This window comes from Hordeum vulgare, chromosome 5H (genome assembly GCF_904849725.1).
Source record: "Hordeum vulgare subsp. vulgare chromosome 5H, MorexV3_pseudomolecules_assembly, whole genome shotgun sequence".
In the NCBI taxonomy this organism is placed as follows: Eukaryota; Viridiplantae; Streptophyta; class Magnoliopsida; order Poales; family Poaceae; genus Hordeum; species Hordeum vulgare.
This window is the reverse complement of record NC_058522.1, coordinates 185,397,409-185,415,189: the sequence shown is the minus strand read 5'-3', so window position 1 is coordinate 185,415,189 and position 17,781 is coordinate 185,397,409.

The following is a 17,781-nucleotide window of genomic DNA, read 5'->3' as shown; positions in this document are numbered from 1 at the left end:
TTAAATCTTGGTCCTTTTTTTGAGATTCATGGTTTCAGTGTTGTGTTGTCCTCTCAAATGTTTTCGATCGTGAGAAAGCCCTTCCATAACTATCCACAACATTTTAGAGTTGTTTTCATTCCCGATCCATCGAAGGCCATCATTTCAGAAGATTTATTCGTTCTTAGCTTTCAGCTTTCATCCTCTAATACTTCTCAATTGATGTCTCTTCGTCATAACTAAATTCTTACGGGCGCCTTGTTTAAGTTTTATACTAGTGGGATCACGATCTAGTCGTTCTCATGTATCTCCATTCATTCGTTGTATACTCATTCATTTGCAATACTGGTGTTTCATCCAAGACTTCTTCAAGTTCGTGCTATTCTCACTTCAATCATTTTAAAAAGAATAATTGGTATGCAAAATCCGTTGCTTTTCATCAATTTCACTTAATCAAGGATAAGAAGAACATAATTCTTATTTTCGTTTCATCAAGGTGATTCCTGTCCTTCTTCTGAAGTTGTTCACGATATCAAATTCTCGGTTCTAAGTTGTTCATCTTTTATTTTCTGGAGTTCCAAGTTTTCTCAAGCATCTCATAGCGAAGTTTCATCAAAATCATTTCAAGGCTCCAATCTTGTTCTTTTGGTAACCTTCGATTCTTTTCTACCGCCCTTCCATTCCGGAGTTTTTCCCAATGGTTCCTCATGGTGGTTCACTAAGATTGTAATTCTTTCTCGAATATTTCTTCAAGATTCTTATGGTAGTACATCAAGCATTCTTTATCTTGCATATCAAAGTGCAATCCTTTTTCCATTATCTTTTGAGATGGTGTCATAGCAGTCTTGAGCAATAAGCAGTCTTGAAGAGAATTTGTCAAGAATTAGATATTTAAACCTATCATTTCTTTCTCAGAGTTACCTTGGTATAGATCTCACCTAAAGCATTTAATAAGGATTGCAGCTATCGTGGTGCTTATCAATGATTCAAGTTCTCAATGTATCCTCTTGGTGAAACAAGTTTTGCATGTCTTGTTTCTCTCAAGCAATCCTTGTGTTATTAGTGGCTGGTTGTCACCTCATAATTTTGAGATGTTTACCATAAGCCCACAACAAGCTTGTTCTTTTCGTTCTTGATTTTCCAACAACTCCATTGAGTCTATGCTTTTCTAATTCAATAGTGATAGAAGTAGTCATTTTTTTCTCCGTTCTTTTCATCCCAACGATCTAGTTTCTATTCTTTTGTTCGAGTGGCGTTGTGATGTTCCACTTGTGACAGGACGATGCCGACGTTCCAGAAGGTTCCCCTTCTATTCTGTTTTCGTCGTGTGTCTATTTTCTTTTGTCGCATCATCATCGCATCATGCGCATCATCTGCATTGCATCGGCATCCTGTTGCCGCCAGTTTTCAAAACTTGCATCCGTTGTTAGTTGCCAATTCACGTCATTGTCTGTTCTGAGCCCGACCACACACGCAAGCGCCCGCGGCATCGTCGAAACCCTATTTTAAAAGTGTGTTGAAAACTTTCTCTGATCGAGGTGAAACTTGGCATGCGGTCGTAATTAGTTGTAGCCAGGCCGCGTGTCGAATTTCGTCGCGATCGGAGTCCGTCTGGTACCCAAACGGTCGACCGTAGCGGCATCGTATTCAGTCTACCGTCGGACGTTTGACGGTGTTTTAAAAATCGTTGCCGCGCCGCACCCCTTCCCTCTCATCTTAGCCAACACCAATCTACACAGCTAACCCTGACCCGTCTCTCCGATCGGACCGGACGATCGCGATCGGAGTGTCGAAAAACCCCGAGATACCCTCTAACCTAGCCCCTTCCTATAAATAGAGGCTCTCCCTTCCATTTTAGGCAAAACCTAGCCCTACCTCGGGATCCGCGCCCACCTACCCAGCAGCCGCCACCTCCAGGCTCTCTCCTCTCTCCTCCCACGCAGGGCCCGCCCAGGCCCATCTAGAGCCCGTCCGGGCCCGAGACGCCGCCGCCCCGTTCTGCCTGGATCGCCCCGCCGCACTGGCTCCTCCCTGCTCCCGATTCGAGCAGCCTCGTGCCTTCCCCGTCGCCGGCCGGAGCTCTCTGCTCCCTGCCTTTCTCACCACCGGAGCACCTCAGCCGACCAGCCCTCGCCGGAGCAACGACCACCGCATCCCCCGGCTGTAGCCCGCCGGTGCCCCTGCTCCCCTCGCGCGCCGCCCTCTGCGTGTAGCAGCCGCCGCCCCTCGGCCTCCCATTCAGAGCCGCTGCCTTGACCAGATCCGGTAGAACCCCATCAGGATCTGGCCTCCCTTGCCCCAGCCGCCGGGTTCCCGTGGTAGCTGCCGCCGCCTGGGGCCTTCGCCTCGTAGGGATCGGGAGCACTTCGCCCCTCCCGCTTGACCCAACGACCGAGCGCTGCCTCTCCCAGCGACCGAGCGCAGCGCGTGCTGCCCCCTCGCCCCATGGGCAGGCCTGGCCAGGCGAGGCCCACCTCAGGTCCGCGCCCAGGCCTCGGCTGCGTGCTCTCCTCGACCCCAGGCCTCCACAGCGGCCTGCCTCCCCAAGGCCCACCTCAGGCCGACCCAAGTGGTCGAGGTGAGATCCTCCTCCCTGCCCTCCTATTCCTCGCCCAGTGGTACTTTAGTTGTGCTGCACCTAGTAGTTAGGCCCGTACGTAATTTTTCCTTTTAGGGATTATTTTGGAATTAATATTAATTCCAGAAAATAGACATATATTAGAATGTCCGTAGTTTCTGAACCGTATGTCGGATCGCGATGAATTACATATGTATTTAGTGTAGTTTTGCGCGTAGAATCCGATTATAAAACTTGCATATTTGTTTGACGTACTTTAGCGTGCCGAATGCCTAGAAACGTGTGTTGTCTATTATGTTTTTGCCCATAGTTATTTTTTCTCGCGCGTGTCCGGATTGTTCGAACTCCGTAGTAGAAATGCCCATGTTCGGGGTAGAAAAATACATGGGATTTTTCTGTGCAATTAGTTTTAGCATTAGAGCAAGTTAGTTCACGCGATATTTTGCCATGTTGCTCTCTTGTCTATTTCGTAATATTTATTCCATGCTTCGTTTGATTAAGTTGTCAACTAGGGAGTTGTTCTTTGATGTTTACTCTAGCCCCTGATATTTTTGGTTGCAATAGAAATGCATGTTTCGGTGTGGTTTGCTTCCTCTCAAGTTGCTAGAAATAGTGCTGATTTGGAGGTGCTGAAATATTTCTAAGTCTGGAATCTGTTATATTTTGTTGATGTGTTGTCTTGCTTGTATCTTGTGATCTGTAGCTCTTTTGAGGTTGGTCCAATGGAGTTAGTTGTAGTACTTGTGATTCTCTAGCATGCTGTGAGTTTTAAAACCTTGTGGAGTCCTGTAGCTTATGGTTCTGCTGCTGTCAATATGGCTTCAGATCGAAAACTGCACTTTATGAAGTGTAATTTACACTAAGTCTGAAATAGTGTGTGAGAAGCCATTTCGTGACTTCTTTCTCTAGTGATTCATGATGCGAAGCTAGTTGTTGTTAGTTGTTTGTTGTAGTGCTTCTTGCCCTCTTTCGTGTCATGCCTTGGTTGATTATATTTGAGTTGTGTAGCTCGTAGTTGTGGGGGGTAGAAAGTGCTATGTGGCTGATTTTGGCAGATTGTAGCGATTTCTTGTTTTGCTCGTAGTTGTTCAACCGTAGCTCCAATTTGATCGTGTCCTATATGAAACTTGCTTAGAATATCGTGTAGTTTCATTTTATCTTTCTGGTTGTATGTTTTGAAGTGCTCGTGACCGTCGTTGCACACATATTGCATAAATGTCATCATATCTTGCGGTGCTTTTATCTTTTGAACCGTAGCTCCGTTGGAAATGTTCTTTACGTGTAGATTGCTTGAAATGACGCGTATATTCACGTGAACATTTTTGTTTTGCTGTTTAACAACTAACTGAATGTGTTAGTTCAGATCTGGACAGAATTGTAAATTAACATGTGAGGTCGTCTCGGAGGTGCTATATGTTATTTCCGACCTCATTTAAAATGCCTAGATAGATAGTTTAATTAGGATTCACCTCTTGCAGTGTTTAACCACATTTAATATTTCCGTGTATCTAATCGGGATCGAACTAAATAAATAAACGTGGAGTTTCGTCAATATGCAACTCGTTGCATATTGGACTTCACTTAATGTGTAGTGTTTGATTGTGTGAATTGTCATGCCGTGACTTGCATGTATTCAGCTGCTCATCCATCATTTGTGTTGTGCATCGTGTGGTGAATATCGTGTGTTTATTCTTGTTTCCGATTTGCTTCGTCTCGTTAGAGTTCCACAAGCGTGTCGGATTGTGAGGACCCGTTCGACTACATCGGTTCGTCTGCTTCACGGAGGCAATCTTCTTCGGAGCGGGATCTCAGGCAAGATGACCATTTCCCCAGATACCATTACTATCATTGCCATACTAGTTTTTATCGCTTCTCTCGATTATGTCTCGTTGCCGACCACATGTTAAATATCAGCCTCTCAACAATGCCATGATAACCTTCAACCTGTTCGACCTAGCAAACCACTGATTGGCTATGTTACTGCTTGCTTAACCATGTTGTTAGCGTTGCTAGTTGCAGGTGCAGTTGCTTCTATGTGATAACAAGGGTCCCTTGTCATATCACCAATTTAATGATATTTAATTTAATGCACCTATATACTTGGTAAAAGGTGGAAGGCTCGGCCTTTCTATCTTGGTGTTTTGTTCCACCTTTGCCCCCTTAGTTTCGGCTACCGGTGTTATGTTCCATAATTGAGCGCTCCTAACACGATCGGGGTTGTTATGGGGACCCCCTTGATAATTCGTTTTAGATTAAAGATGGTCTGGCAATGCCCAACTTTGGTACTACATTTTCCTAATCACCTAATAAAATTGCATAGCGATTTTTCGGACCCCGAGGATAATTTAATCAACCGCCGGGCCAGTGCTCCTCATGAGTGTTGGTCCAAACTGGACAGACTGCGGGGCCACCACGGGGCAACTAGAGGTTTGGCACGTGTAGGCTTTTCCATCCCTCGTGTCCTGAGAACGAGATACGCGGCTCCTATAGGGATCGTCTACACGTCGAGCGGCCTTGCTGGATTAGTTTTACCTTTGATGAAATATCTTGTGCATCGGGATTCAGGTGATGCTTTGGGTAAACTCAGAGTTGAGGTTTTCCACTAAGGAATCCGACGAGATCGCGAGTGTCGTGATCGAGGATTTCTATGCGGCTTGTGGTAATTTGTGATGGGCTAGTTGGAGCACCCCTGCAGGGTTAAATCTTTTCGGAAAGCCGTACTCGCGGTTATGTGGCAATGTCGAAGATTTGTTTAACACTGGTTCTAGATGACTTGAAGTTAATTTAATTAAAATATGCCAACGGTGTGCGTAACCATGACTGTCTCTGTCGTGAGTTCCATCTCCGATCGAGGACACGGAGGGGTTATGTCTGACGTAGGTAGGTGTTCAGGATCATTCATTTGATCATCAGTAGTCACGTCCCCTATGTGTAGATCTTCCCCCTCTTATTTGTTGTACTCGTAAGTTTATCCACCAAATATATGCTTAGCCGCTGCTTCAACCTCACCACTTTACCATGCCTCACCTAATAAGCTTTGCTAGTCTTGATACCTTTGGAAATGAGATTGCTGAGTCCCCTGTGGCTCACAGATTACTACAACACCAGTTAAAGGTACATGTAAAGACTACTTGACGCGAGCGCGTTGATTGTTCATTTGGAGTTGCTTCTTCTTCTTCATTATCGATCTAGGATGGGTTCCACGCTGGATCCTCCCTGCTCCCGATTCACGCAGCCTCGTGCCTTCCCCATCGCCGGTCGGAGCTCTCTGCTCCCTGCCTTCTTCGCCGCCGGAGCAGCTCAGCCGGCCAGCCCTTGTGGGAGCAATGGCCACCACAGGCCCCGGCTGTAGCCCGCCGGTGCCCCTGCTCGCCTCGCGCGCCGCCCTCTGCGTGCAGCAGCCAACGCCCCTCGGTCTCCCATTCGGAGCCGCCGCCTTGACCAGATCCGGCAGAACCCCACCGGGATCTGGCCTCCCTTGCCCCCACCGCCGGGTTCCCGTGGTAGCCGCCGCCGCCTGGGGCCTTCGCCTCGTCGGGATCGGGAGCGCTCCGCCCCTCCCACGTTGACCCAGCGGCCGAGCGCTGCCTCTCCCAGCGACCGAGCGTAGCGCCTGCTGCCCCCTCACCCCGTGGGCCGGACTGGCTAGGAGAGGCCCTCCTCAGGTCCACGGCCCAGGCCTCGGCTGCCTGCTCTCCTCCGACCCCAGGCCTCCCCAACGGCGTGCCTCCCCAAGGCCCACCTCACGCCGGCCCAAGTGGCCGAGGTGAGATCCTCTTCCCTGCCCTACTATTCCTCGCCCAGTTGTACTTTAGTTATGCTGCGCCTAGTAGTTAGGCTTGTAGGTAATTTTTCCTTTTAGGGATTATTTCAGAATTAATATTAATTCCAGAAAATAGACATATATTAGAATGTCCGTAGTTTCTAAACCGTATGTCGGATCGCGATGAATTACATATGTATTTGGTGCAGTTTTGCGCGTAGAATCCAATTATAAAACTTGCATATTTGTTTGACGTAGTTTAGCATGCCGAATGCCTAGAAACGTGTGCGGTCTATTATGTTTTTGCTCGTAGTTATTTTTTTCGCGCGTGTCCAGATTGTTCGAACTCCGCAGTAGAAATGCCCATGTTTTAGGAGCCCCTTTGGCATGTATTTTGGAGCGGTCATTGGTATTTTTGCGCGTAGGGATTTGCCGCTAGTTTATTTTCGGTGCTTAGGTTATTATCTCGCATTTACGTGTGGCGTTATTTTTGTTGTGCAACCCCACATATTTTATATGTTTTCGGGGTAGAAAAATACATGGGATTTTTCTGTGCAATTAGTTTTAGCATTAGAGCAAGTTAGTTCGTGCGATATTTTGCCATTTTGCCCTCTTGTCTATTTCGTAGGATTTATTCCGTGCTTCGTTTGATTAAGTTGTCAACTAGGGAGTTGTCCTTTGATGTTTACTCTAGCCCCTGGTATTTTTGGTTGCAATAGAAATGCATGTTTAGGTGTGGTTTGCTTTCTCTCAAGTTGCTAGAAATAGTGCTGATTTGGAGGTGCTGAAATATTTCCAAGTCTGGATCTGTTATATTTTGTTGTTGTCTTGTCTTGCTTGTATCTGGTGATCTGTAGCTCTTTTGGGGTTGGTCCAATGGAGTTAGTTGTAGTCCTTGTGATTCTCTAGCATGCTGTAGCTTATGGTTTTGCTGTTGTCAATATGGCTTCAGATCGAAAACTGCACTTTCATGAAGTGTAATTTTCACTAAGTCTGAAATAGTGTGTGAGAAGCCATTTTGTGGCTTCTTTCTCTAGTGCTCCATGATGCCATGCTAGTTGTTGTTAGTTGTTTGTTGCAGTTCTTCTTGCCGTCTTTCGTGTGATGCCTTGGTTGATTATATTTGAGTTGTGTAGCTCGTAGTTGTGGGGTGTAGAAAGTACTATGTGGCTGATTTTGGCAGATTGTAGTGATTTCTTGTTTTGCTCGTAGTTGTTCAACCGTAGCTCCGATTTGATCGTGTCCCATATGAGACTTGCTTAGAATCTCATGTAGTTTCATTTTCTCTTGCTGGTTGTATGTTTTGAAGTGCTCATGACCGTCGTTGCACACATATTGCATTCATGCCATCATATCTTGCGGTGCTTGTATCTTTTGAACCGTAGCTCCGTTGGAGATGTTCTTTATGTGTAGATTGCTTGAAATGATGCGTAGAATCACGTGAACCTTTTTGTTTTGCTGTTTAAAAACTAATTAAATGTGTTAGTTCAGATCTGGACAGAATTGTAAATTAACATGTGAGGTCGTCTCGGAGGTGCTATATGTCATTTCGGACGTCATTTAAAATGCCTGGATAGATAGTTTAATTACGCTTCACCTCTTGCCATGTTTAACCACATTTAATATTGCCGTGTATCTAATCGGGATCGAACTAAATAAATAAATGTGGAGTTTTGTCAATATGCAACTCGTTGCATATTGAACTTCACTTAATGTGTAGTGTTTGATTGTCTGAATTGTCATGTTGTCACTTGCATGTATTCAGCTGCTCATGCATCATTTGTGTTGTGCATTGTGTGGTGAATATCGTGTGTTGATTCTTGTTTCCGGTTTGCTTCATCTCGTTAGAGTTCCGCAAGCCTGTCGGATTGTGAGGACCCGTTCGACTACATTGGTTCGTCTGCTTCACGGAGGCAGTCTTCTTCCAAGCGAGATCTCAGGCAAGATGACCATTTCCCCAGATACCATTAGTATCATTGCCATGCTAGTTTTTATCGCTTCTCTCGATTATGTATCGTTGCCTACCACATGTTAAATATCATCCTCTCAACAATGCCATGATAACCTTCAACCTGCTCGACCTAGCAAACCACTGATTGGCTATGTTACTACTTGCTTAACCATGTTGTTAGCGTTGCTAGTTGCAGGTGCAGTTGCTTCTATGTGATAACATGTGTCCCTTGTCATATCACCATATTAATGCTATTTAATTTAATGCACCTATATACTTGGTAAAAGGTGGAAGGCTCGGCCTTTCTAGCCTAGTGTTTTGTTCCACCTTTGCCCCCTTAGATTCGGCTACCGGTGTTATGTTCCATAATTGAGCGCTCCCAACACGATCGGGGTTGTTATGGGGACCCTCTTGATAATTCGTTTTAGATTAAAGCTGGTCTGGCAAGGCCCAACTTTGGTACTACATTTGCCTAATCACCTATTAAAATTGCATAGGGACTTTTCGGACCCCGAGGATAATTTAATCAACCCCCGGGCCAGTGCTCCTCATGAGTGATGGTCCAAACTGGACAGACTGCTAGGCCACCACGGGGCAACTCGAGTTTGACACCTGTAGGGTTTTCCATCTGTCGTGTCCTGAGAACGAGATATGCGGCTCCTATAGGGATCGTCGACACGTCGGGCGGCCGTGCTGGATTTGTTTTACCTTTGACGAAATATCTTGTGCATCGGGATTCCGGTGATGCTTTGGGCAATCTCGGAGTTGAGGTTTTCCACTAAGGAATCCGACGAGATCGCGAGTGTCGTGATCGAGGATTTCTATGTGGCTTGTGGTAATTTGTGATGGACTAGTTGGAGAACCCCTGCACGGTTAAATCTTTACGGAAAGCCATGCCCGCAGTTATGGGGCAACGTGGAAGCTTTGTTTAACACTGGTTCTAGATAACTTGAAGTTAATTTAATTAAAATATGTGAACTGTGTGCGTAACGTGACTGTCTCTTTCGTGAGTTCCTTCTACGATCGAGGACAAGGTGGGGTTATGTCTGACGTAGGTAGGTGTTCAGGATCATTCATTTGATCATCAGTAGTCACGTCCGCTATGCGTAGATCTTCCCCCCTAATAATTCTTGTACTCGTAAGTTTAGCCACCAAATATATGCTTAGCCGCTGCTGCAACCTCACCACTTTACCATGCCTCACCTAATAAGCTTTGCTAGTCTTGATACCTTTGGAAATGAGATTGCTGAGTCCCCTGTGGCTCACAGATTACTACAACACCAGTTAAAGGTACATGTAAAGATTACTTGACGCGAGCGCGTTGATTGTTCATTTGGAGTTGCTTCTTCTTCTTCTTCATCGATCTAGGATGGGTTCCAGGCCGGCAGCCTGGGATAGCAAGGATGGACGTCGTTCTTCTTTTCTCGTTTGTTTTCGTCCGTAGTCGGACCCTTCTCTTCATCATGATGTATATGTAATGTACTGATATGACTCTGATGTAGCTTGTGGCAAGTGTAAGCCAATTCTATATATATCTCTTCTTTTCAGTACATGTACTTGTAACGATATCCATTATTGCGACACGACGAGATGCGCTTCTATCCCTAACGAGGCCCTCGTGCCAAATTGAGGATAGGGTCGCATCTTGGGCGTGACACCTCTCTTCAAACTAACATATCATTTTATCAACATCGTGTTCTGTCCTTTATTATCCATTTAACTCGAGTCTTGTGTTATCCTTTCATGTTATTTGCAACTTATCATGTCTTTCTTCTATTTTCTCAATCCTCATGCCATTCTTCATCTATTTGCAACCTTGAAGGTTCGTTGGTTTCACTCATTTGTTCAAGAAGCAACTTAGTTTTACCTCCTCTTTTCTGTTTCTCTCCCTCTTCTCGTTCTAAGATCTCGAGACGAGATCTCTTTTCTAATGGAGGAGAGTTGTAACAACCCGAGACTGATTCTTTGCATTATTAGTATCATATTAGTTCCTCTAATTTATTTTGCATTGCATCATGCCATCATGCCATTAAAATTTGCAACCAATTTTCTTAACTCTAATAACCAAATTGTACACATCTCTTGATCTATTTAAATTGAGGGATCCCTTTATAACATATCCTCCCAATATTCTAGGGAGCAGCTATAGTATATTCCATTAATTTGGAACCACCCGCAAACACTCTTGCATTTAATCCCAATGCCTTTTTCTACTTCAAGTTTGACCCTCGAACCTTGTCAATATTTCTTTCTCCGTCTGTCGAGGACCCTCCTAAATTCTCTACATTTTGTGGTCACTTTTGAAACCTAGTTCTTATTCAAACCCATTGGAATGAATTTGTACCTTGCAATCATTCCCATTTCCATTTTTCATGGTTCACGCTCATTTTTGGGAGACCAAAAAATTGACCTCCTGCCCAAATTCTTCTCCTTGACCTTTGTTTATTTTCTTAAATAGAAAAGGGAATTGAATACAGATTTAATAGAGAGAGAAAGAGATTTCCAGCCGCATCCAGGCCCAAGGCCATCTGAACCTCCTCCAGAAGCTAGTTCCTATCCCAACGAGGTGCACTTCCACTCACTCCCACGCATACGCATCCGAACCCTCTCGATCCCCTCTCCCTCCTCTCAAACAGCACCCAAGAGAAGCTCCCGATGCACTCGCCAGAGCCGCCCCCGATTGTAACACCCAAAAAATCGGGTTATCGATTTTTGTGTTGTTATTCCTTCCTAGCTGATCTCTCCCTAAATTTTTCCTTTGGAATTTGGCAAATGACTAGGTGAATCCAGTCTACCCTCAACATCTTTAGTGCTTTTCCCATGCCCTTGTAATAGCCTGCCCTTGTTGAGTAAACCCCGAACCTCTTTCAAACCCTAGTTTCGAAATATTGGAACTCGGAATCATGCCTTTGTGTTTAAAAAGGAGCTATCATTTCCCTTGCTCTGTTAATCCTCCCAAAAATTCCAGGGATCCTTTTTCCCTCATAAACCCTAGATGTGCAAAAATGTTGCCAAGTTATATGCAACATTTCTCATTTAGAATTAATTCCTATTTCTGCCTTTCTGAGGAATTAAATCTAGGAAAATATCTATCCATCTCCCATGGTCATGAAAACTTGTGGGGACATTATTTCTGACCATATTGAGCTCCCATAAAAATATTGGCCATTATTAAATGGGGAAAATTGCTTTTTTCCTATTTAAAGCCGATATTCCAATTTGGGGCCTTTCCAAAGGAACTACCATTTTGGTAGCTAGGAAAAATCCCGAATAATTTTTGGAGATTCTCATATCCATATATTATTCATTTCAATCAAAATATCAAGTTACACAATTCAAAAGTTGAGCACAACATCCCTTTGCAAATTCTGTCCAGATTTCCTGTTTGCAAAGGAAGTACTTGATTCCTTGATTCCCTTGGGCTGAAATTTTGCAGGGTAGTTCATTTTGATAAATTATCCTTGTCCACCAATATTTAGACCATTCCCTCTAGCCAACCTCCCTCGGCAAATTATCTAAGTTTCTATGCAGATTGGAGCACTACGAAGGAAGTACCATCTCTACTTATGCAAGTGGTATGAAATTCTTACAGTGCCTGCATATGCCTAAATCATTGGTATCCACCAAATTTGAGACATTTTTATCTAGCTATTTGATCGCAGCATCATCTTCTTGAATTCTGGTCAGACTGCCAAGTTACAAAGGAAGTGCTAGTTATCTTTGCTCATTCGAGCAAGAATTTTGCCAGGATGGTGACCTTAGTGAGTGGTCAACGTCAGACAAAGATCATGCCAAGTGGAGCACTGTGGTGGACACTCCACAGCAAAAACACCTTGCTGTTGGAAATTATTTGGCCCTGGTTCAATCACCTCAGGTCTCTCTGGAGCTTTTCAGATGCATAGGTCACCTCAGGGAAACTTGTAGAACACTCCAGACATGGTTTGGCAGCAAGTGGAGCGTGGCAACGCTATGGCCACGTGGTGACCACGCCAGACGCAGCCAAACCGAAGATCTCTGAATTGGAGTTGTCGGAAGCGCATCTCCAGCAACCTCCAGCCTGTCCAGGAGTGTCATGGAGGTTCCCATGGCGTGCATGAACCCTCCAGAGTCCCTCCCCCTCGTCCCCTTGCTCCTGGAGGTGTCTGCCAACATAGGTTCGCCACCGGAATCTCGCCATGGCTCTTGAAGCTCCGTCTGCTATCACCTAGCCCCTCCTCAAGCTATTTAAGGCGTGCCCTGAGGCCCTCCCAACGACGAGGAAGCCCTCCAGCCCCTCCCCAAGCCCTCGGAGCTCCCTTTCCCCCTCATGGCCGAGCTCTGCCGCCCGATTCCCCTCGAGCTAACCCAGGCCTTGGCCCTTTCCCTTTCCCCCGTCCACGCCCTCAGCTTTCTTCAAATCCCTCACGGGAGCACTGTCAGAGCAGCCCATCCGACGCCCTTGAACCGTTGTGCCTCGGCCAGTGGCCACGGCGCTGCAGGCCGTCCCGCACGGCCCCGAAACCATCCTCGGATGCGGCGTGGAACACCTGTGCCGGCAAGACCCGCAGTAGGCCCTCCCAAGTTGCCAACCAATGGCAGCCAAGGTAGCCGGCGCCCTCCCCTGCCTCTCTGTCGGGTTGGAGAAGAAGACAGGAGGAGGAGAGAGAGATGGGGCGGGCCCCGCTCGTCAGCTCAAGAGAGAGAGGGAGTGAATAAGCTGGGGCCCGGCTGTAAGTGAGAGAGTGCCCGGGCCGAGTGCAATAAGTGGAAGCGCATTTTCAGAAATACACTTTCCCTGCTGGAAAGCGTACTTTGTCGAAGGCGCGTTCTGTTCTTGCTGCCACGGACCTGTTTGAAGTCAATCTTTTTAAAGATTGGTCCTTGGTACTCAAACAGACATATCTTCACGACAGTAGCTCCGATTGAGGTAAAACCAGCGCCCACGTTTTTGTCTCATCGAGCCCGTTTCGATAGTACCATTTTCGTCATGCATCATGACAATAGAAATGATTGTTTTGCCCTTGCCCTCCGATCGAGCCCTTCGAGAGAGAACCATCTCCGGCTAATCCTTTCCGCATTTTATCGCGCTTCTTCCCTGCATATTCGTCGACCCCCAAGCAAGCCAACCTCTTATCATGAGCTCCGGACTTGCGTGATGACTTTGATTGCACCCTATGTGTTTATCATACTACATTTATATCATCTGTTAGTTTGCACTTGCATGCACCTGTTATGACATCCATATTAGATGCTAGCATTAGTTTTCATCTAATGGCATGTCTTGTTTACATATTAACATACTAATAATAATATTTTTAATAACATTGACATGTTAGTACTATGGTTTGGATCTCATGCCATGATTATCAGCACTATGATTTTCCTATGTTGTTAGTTAGCACTTATACTTGTTGAGGTAACGGTACGGTGATGGATAGGTTAAGTTGAGTTGAGTTAACAAATGCAACCTAGTTGGTTGATCTTGAGTCACTTGTCCGGGCTTACCCTTGCAACCACATTTGCCGGTATGGGACGGCCTTGACTTGTTCTGATTGCGTGCTCTTTGGTCGGTACCTCCAAAGAGGGAGGGTTATGCATGCGCGCTACCCTGATGAGGTAGATGGTGATAACCCTGTGAGCCAGTTGAGTTGTTTTGTGTCGGCGTCCTTGTTTGGGATAGTTTAGTTTGGCCACGATGGTGGAAGGTGTCATGAGGACACTGGGCCACCCAGGGCAGGACTCCGGGGGAGGATGAATGCCGGTGGTGCGATGGAAGAGTCACGGCTCAGACACGTTTCGTTGGAGCAACACTGGTCCACCCGAATGGGATCACGATGTCGGTGCTCCATACTGTGGGTAAAGTGTGCAACCTCTGCAGAGTGTAAGAACCTATTCGAATAGCCGAGTCCACGGTTTTGGACAGCCCGTCCATACCTCACTAGGTGGTCAACAATAACAATGATAACAATGATGGATGAACTCATCTTGTGTGGACATCAGAGTGTGTCGGGAATATGATATGTTAGCCAGGAGATGGCTATATGATGAGTTGTCGGATGACCATATGATTTGGATGGGATTTGTATCCGTTCAGGTTGGATTACGAGTATGTCGAGGGTTGTGGGACAACCCATAACAGAGTAAGTTGGTATCCAGTAATAGTAGGTACTTCAAGTACCTAGTGTGATCATTGACATGCTATTAGATGCTTGATCCATATTGTGCCATGCTTGATCCATGTTATGCTATGATTGATCCATCTTATGCTATGCCTGATCCATGTTTTCCAGTTAATTCCATGCCATGCTTAGAATAATTATTATATAATTATAGGGCTAGCTTCGTCATCTTCTTGTTCGGATGTTATGTATTTTGTTGTCTTGCGAGTACATTCAAACTACTCACCTGAGCTTGCATGTGGCCAGTTGTAGGAGAAGATTTGTCGTGCTATATCGTAACCCAGCCAGTCCTGCGAGTTATGGAGCCCAGCCAGAGACGTCAATGCCGGTGAACCAAGATATGTGCTGCCATTTAGTTAGCCTTGGAGTTATGTAATAATGTTGTAAGCTACAGTATTGTAATACTCCATCATATTAATAAAGCCATTTTTGCTGGGAATTGCTGCATCATGTCTTTGGCGTGCGTCCGGTTTTATCTTGGGGACTGCCGTGCGTCGTCCCTCTATCGGGGTGCCACAAGACTTGGTATCAGAGCCTAACTGGTTGTAGGTTAACCTAGCACCAAGACCACCCTAGAATCAGCCAGTAGTAATCCCAATAGATGTGACCCGTCTCTGGCACCCAACATGGCCACTATTGATCAATAGGCAGCACAATCGGAATGGATGTGTCCCTACCCAGTTATCTGCCCACCCAGCCACTCTAGATTGGACCACGACCCTACCCAGTTGTCGGGTGTGCCGGCATATCTTCTACCCAGCACGAGAAGGATCCACGCCATCCTGGTGTGTTCCAGCCCGACTACCTATCTAACTCCTCCCACTTGTAAGCCGCAGCTCTCTCCATCCAGTAAGCCATATCCCTGCAAGAGAACCCAGGCTAGTATCCCCAAACCAGCAACCATGGCTAGTTCTTCCAAAACACCCACTTTCCATAGTCAAACCTTGGCTAATAATATCCTTGCTTTTCGCCCATCCTTTCGAGTATGCTCACCCGAGCCCTTGGTCGTAGTAAGCCTCCAGTGTGTTTGGTATTCCAATCGGAACTCGTTCCCCGTCTTTGCCGATTCCATGCAAAGGTGTATATCAACCCAGGTCCAGCAGCAGATGGGAAGCCCATGAATTTTCGAGGCAAACCCATGCTCAGCCCCGTGTTGGCCGTCCAGATAGCTGAACCGGAAGCCATCACCCGTCTTCATTTCCAGTTTCCGCAAGTGGCGGAGATGCAGGGGTTTTCCTATTTTCCCTCTATGTCAGACATATGTTGCGATTTCTCTAGCACAGTCGAAGACGCCGACCCAGCAATAGCTCGACTGGTCTAGTTTGTTGCTGCCCAGGGACTATTGCCCCCCGTTATTCATAGAGAGTTCAAATCCATTGACCATGCCACCACACGGGTTGTTACGGAAGCATACCGTGCGGCCCATCAAGTTGCATCCCAGTCCACCCGTTCCTTGTTACCAAACCCACTCCACCTTCGTAGCTAGTACCGTTCTCGCAATCCATGGACCCATATCAACCAGGCAATATCCACCCAAATTCCATTCTAGGAGCTATCCGGCGACTTCGTTGTCGGGATGTGTTCCGTCAAGTTCCCCCAGCAGCTCCAGCAGTTGAGCCCCAACCCATAGAGGTGTCCGCCGATCAAGACGGAAGTTGGCTCAGCCTTCGTCCCCCAGGAGAGCCCCAGCAAGAGTACGCCCATTTGTGGCTTCGATAGTGAGCCCCAGCAAGAGTACGCCCAGTATGAGTGTTGCGAAGACTGTTTCTTCGCCTACGACTAGGATTAGGACGCTGTAGTTTGGAGTGAGTTGTTGTTATTAGCTTCCTAGTAGGGCTGCGTGTTGTTTGTACTGCTTGCATTGCTTGTGCCTATGTGCTGTTGTAATGCCATGTATGCTTGTTTTCCATGTGTGCTTGGTTCATCTGTCACCCTGTTAAGCAGAGATATTTAACATAGCTGACAGTGGGTTCTTAATAAGATTCAAGTCAGTAGAGAACTTACACCTAATAACAACGGACTCGCCCGGAGTCCCTAATGAAACGCGAGCTGGTGTAGGCGTATGTATACTAGGAGTACATATACCCACTAGCATTAAATCACCTTAGTGTAATCTTCTCAAACAATTTCCTTCTTCTGCCTACATTTTGCCAACATGTGCATTCTGCATCTGCGTGCATATTAGTCTGAATAGGTTTCCTATGAATCGTGTGAGCAATGTGTGCACGCTGGTTGCAATTTTGGAGAAATTCCGAGTAATTTTATTGCAACATAAACCTTTACAACTTTTCCAGGCCAAGACCTAAACCGCAATTCTACCCCAGCACCCACTCGTTGTGGATGTCGTGCAGCGAGGAGCAACCAGCAACGTGGTCTCCACACTGGTAGAGCTCCGCTGACTGCACCACACTGACCCGAGACCCAGCAGTGCCTCTGTCACCGTCTTGAGTGATGTTCACAGGCCGCCCCTCGCCGCCACCGCCCGTCCTTATTCCGCCGTCCTAACACGCCATAGTTGACCCCAACCACCCCTCTGGCAGTGGCATCGCGACTATCATCAAGGATCATCGCGCATAGTAGTAGCGAGCCACTAACCAATGTCGCCAGTAGACCAACCAGGAGGATCGTGAGTAGCTCCGACCCCACATCCGCCATTAGTGCCTTGCCTCGCACTCCTGCAACTAGAAGAAGAAGGCTGTCAGTGGGCCCAAGTCCCACCTGACAGCGAGAGAGGTCACTGTACATTATTGTGCCCCAAGCATTTTCGAAAAAAGAAAATTCTACTTTTTTTCTAAAATGGCAGGGCTACCCTGTGACCCCTACGTGTGGAGTAGATCTTGTGATATCCGTATCTCGATCTGGGTGTACTAGTTTTGGTACCCTTAACTCGGTTCTTTTCAACCACGGAACTAAGACCAACCCAGAGGTTTTCATAGGAGGCATACTAATATTTGTTCTAAGCTAACCCTAGGAATCTCGAGGACCAGATTCTTCTAAGGGGGGAAGGTTTGTAACACCCTAGAAATGGGGTTATCGATTTTTGTCCTATTATTCCTTCCTAGCTGATCTCTCCCTAAATTTTTCCTCTGGAATTTGGCAAATGACCAGGTGAATCCAGTCTACCCTCAACATCTTAGTGCTTTTCCCATGCACTTGTTCTAGCTTGCCCTTGTTGAGTAAACCCCGAACCTCTTTCAAACCCTAGTTTTGAAATATTGGAACTCGGAATCCTGCCTTTGTGTTTACAAAGGATCTATCATTTCCCTTGCTCTGTTAATCCTCCCAAATATTCCATAACTCCTTCTTCCTTCATCAACCCTAGATGTGCAAAAATATTGCCAAGTTATATGCA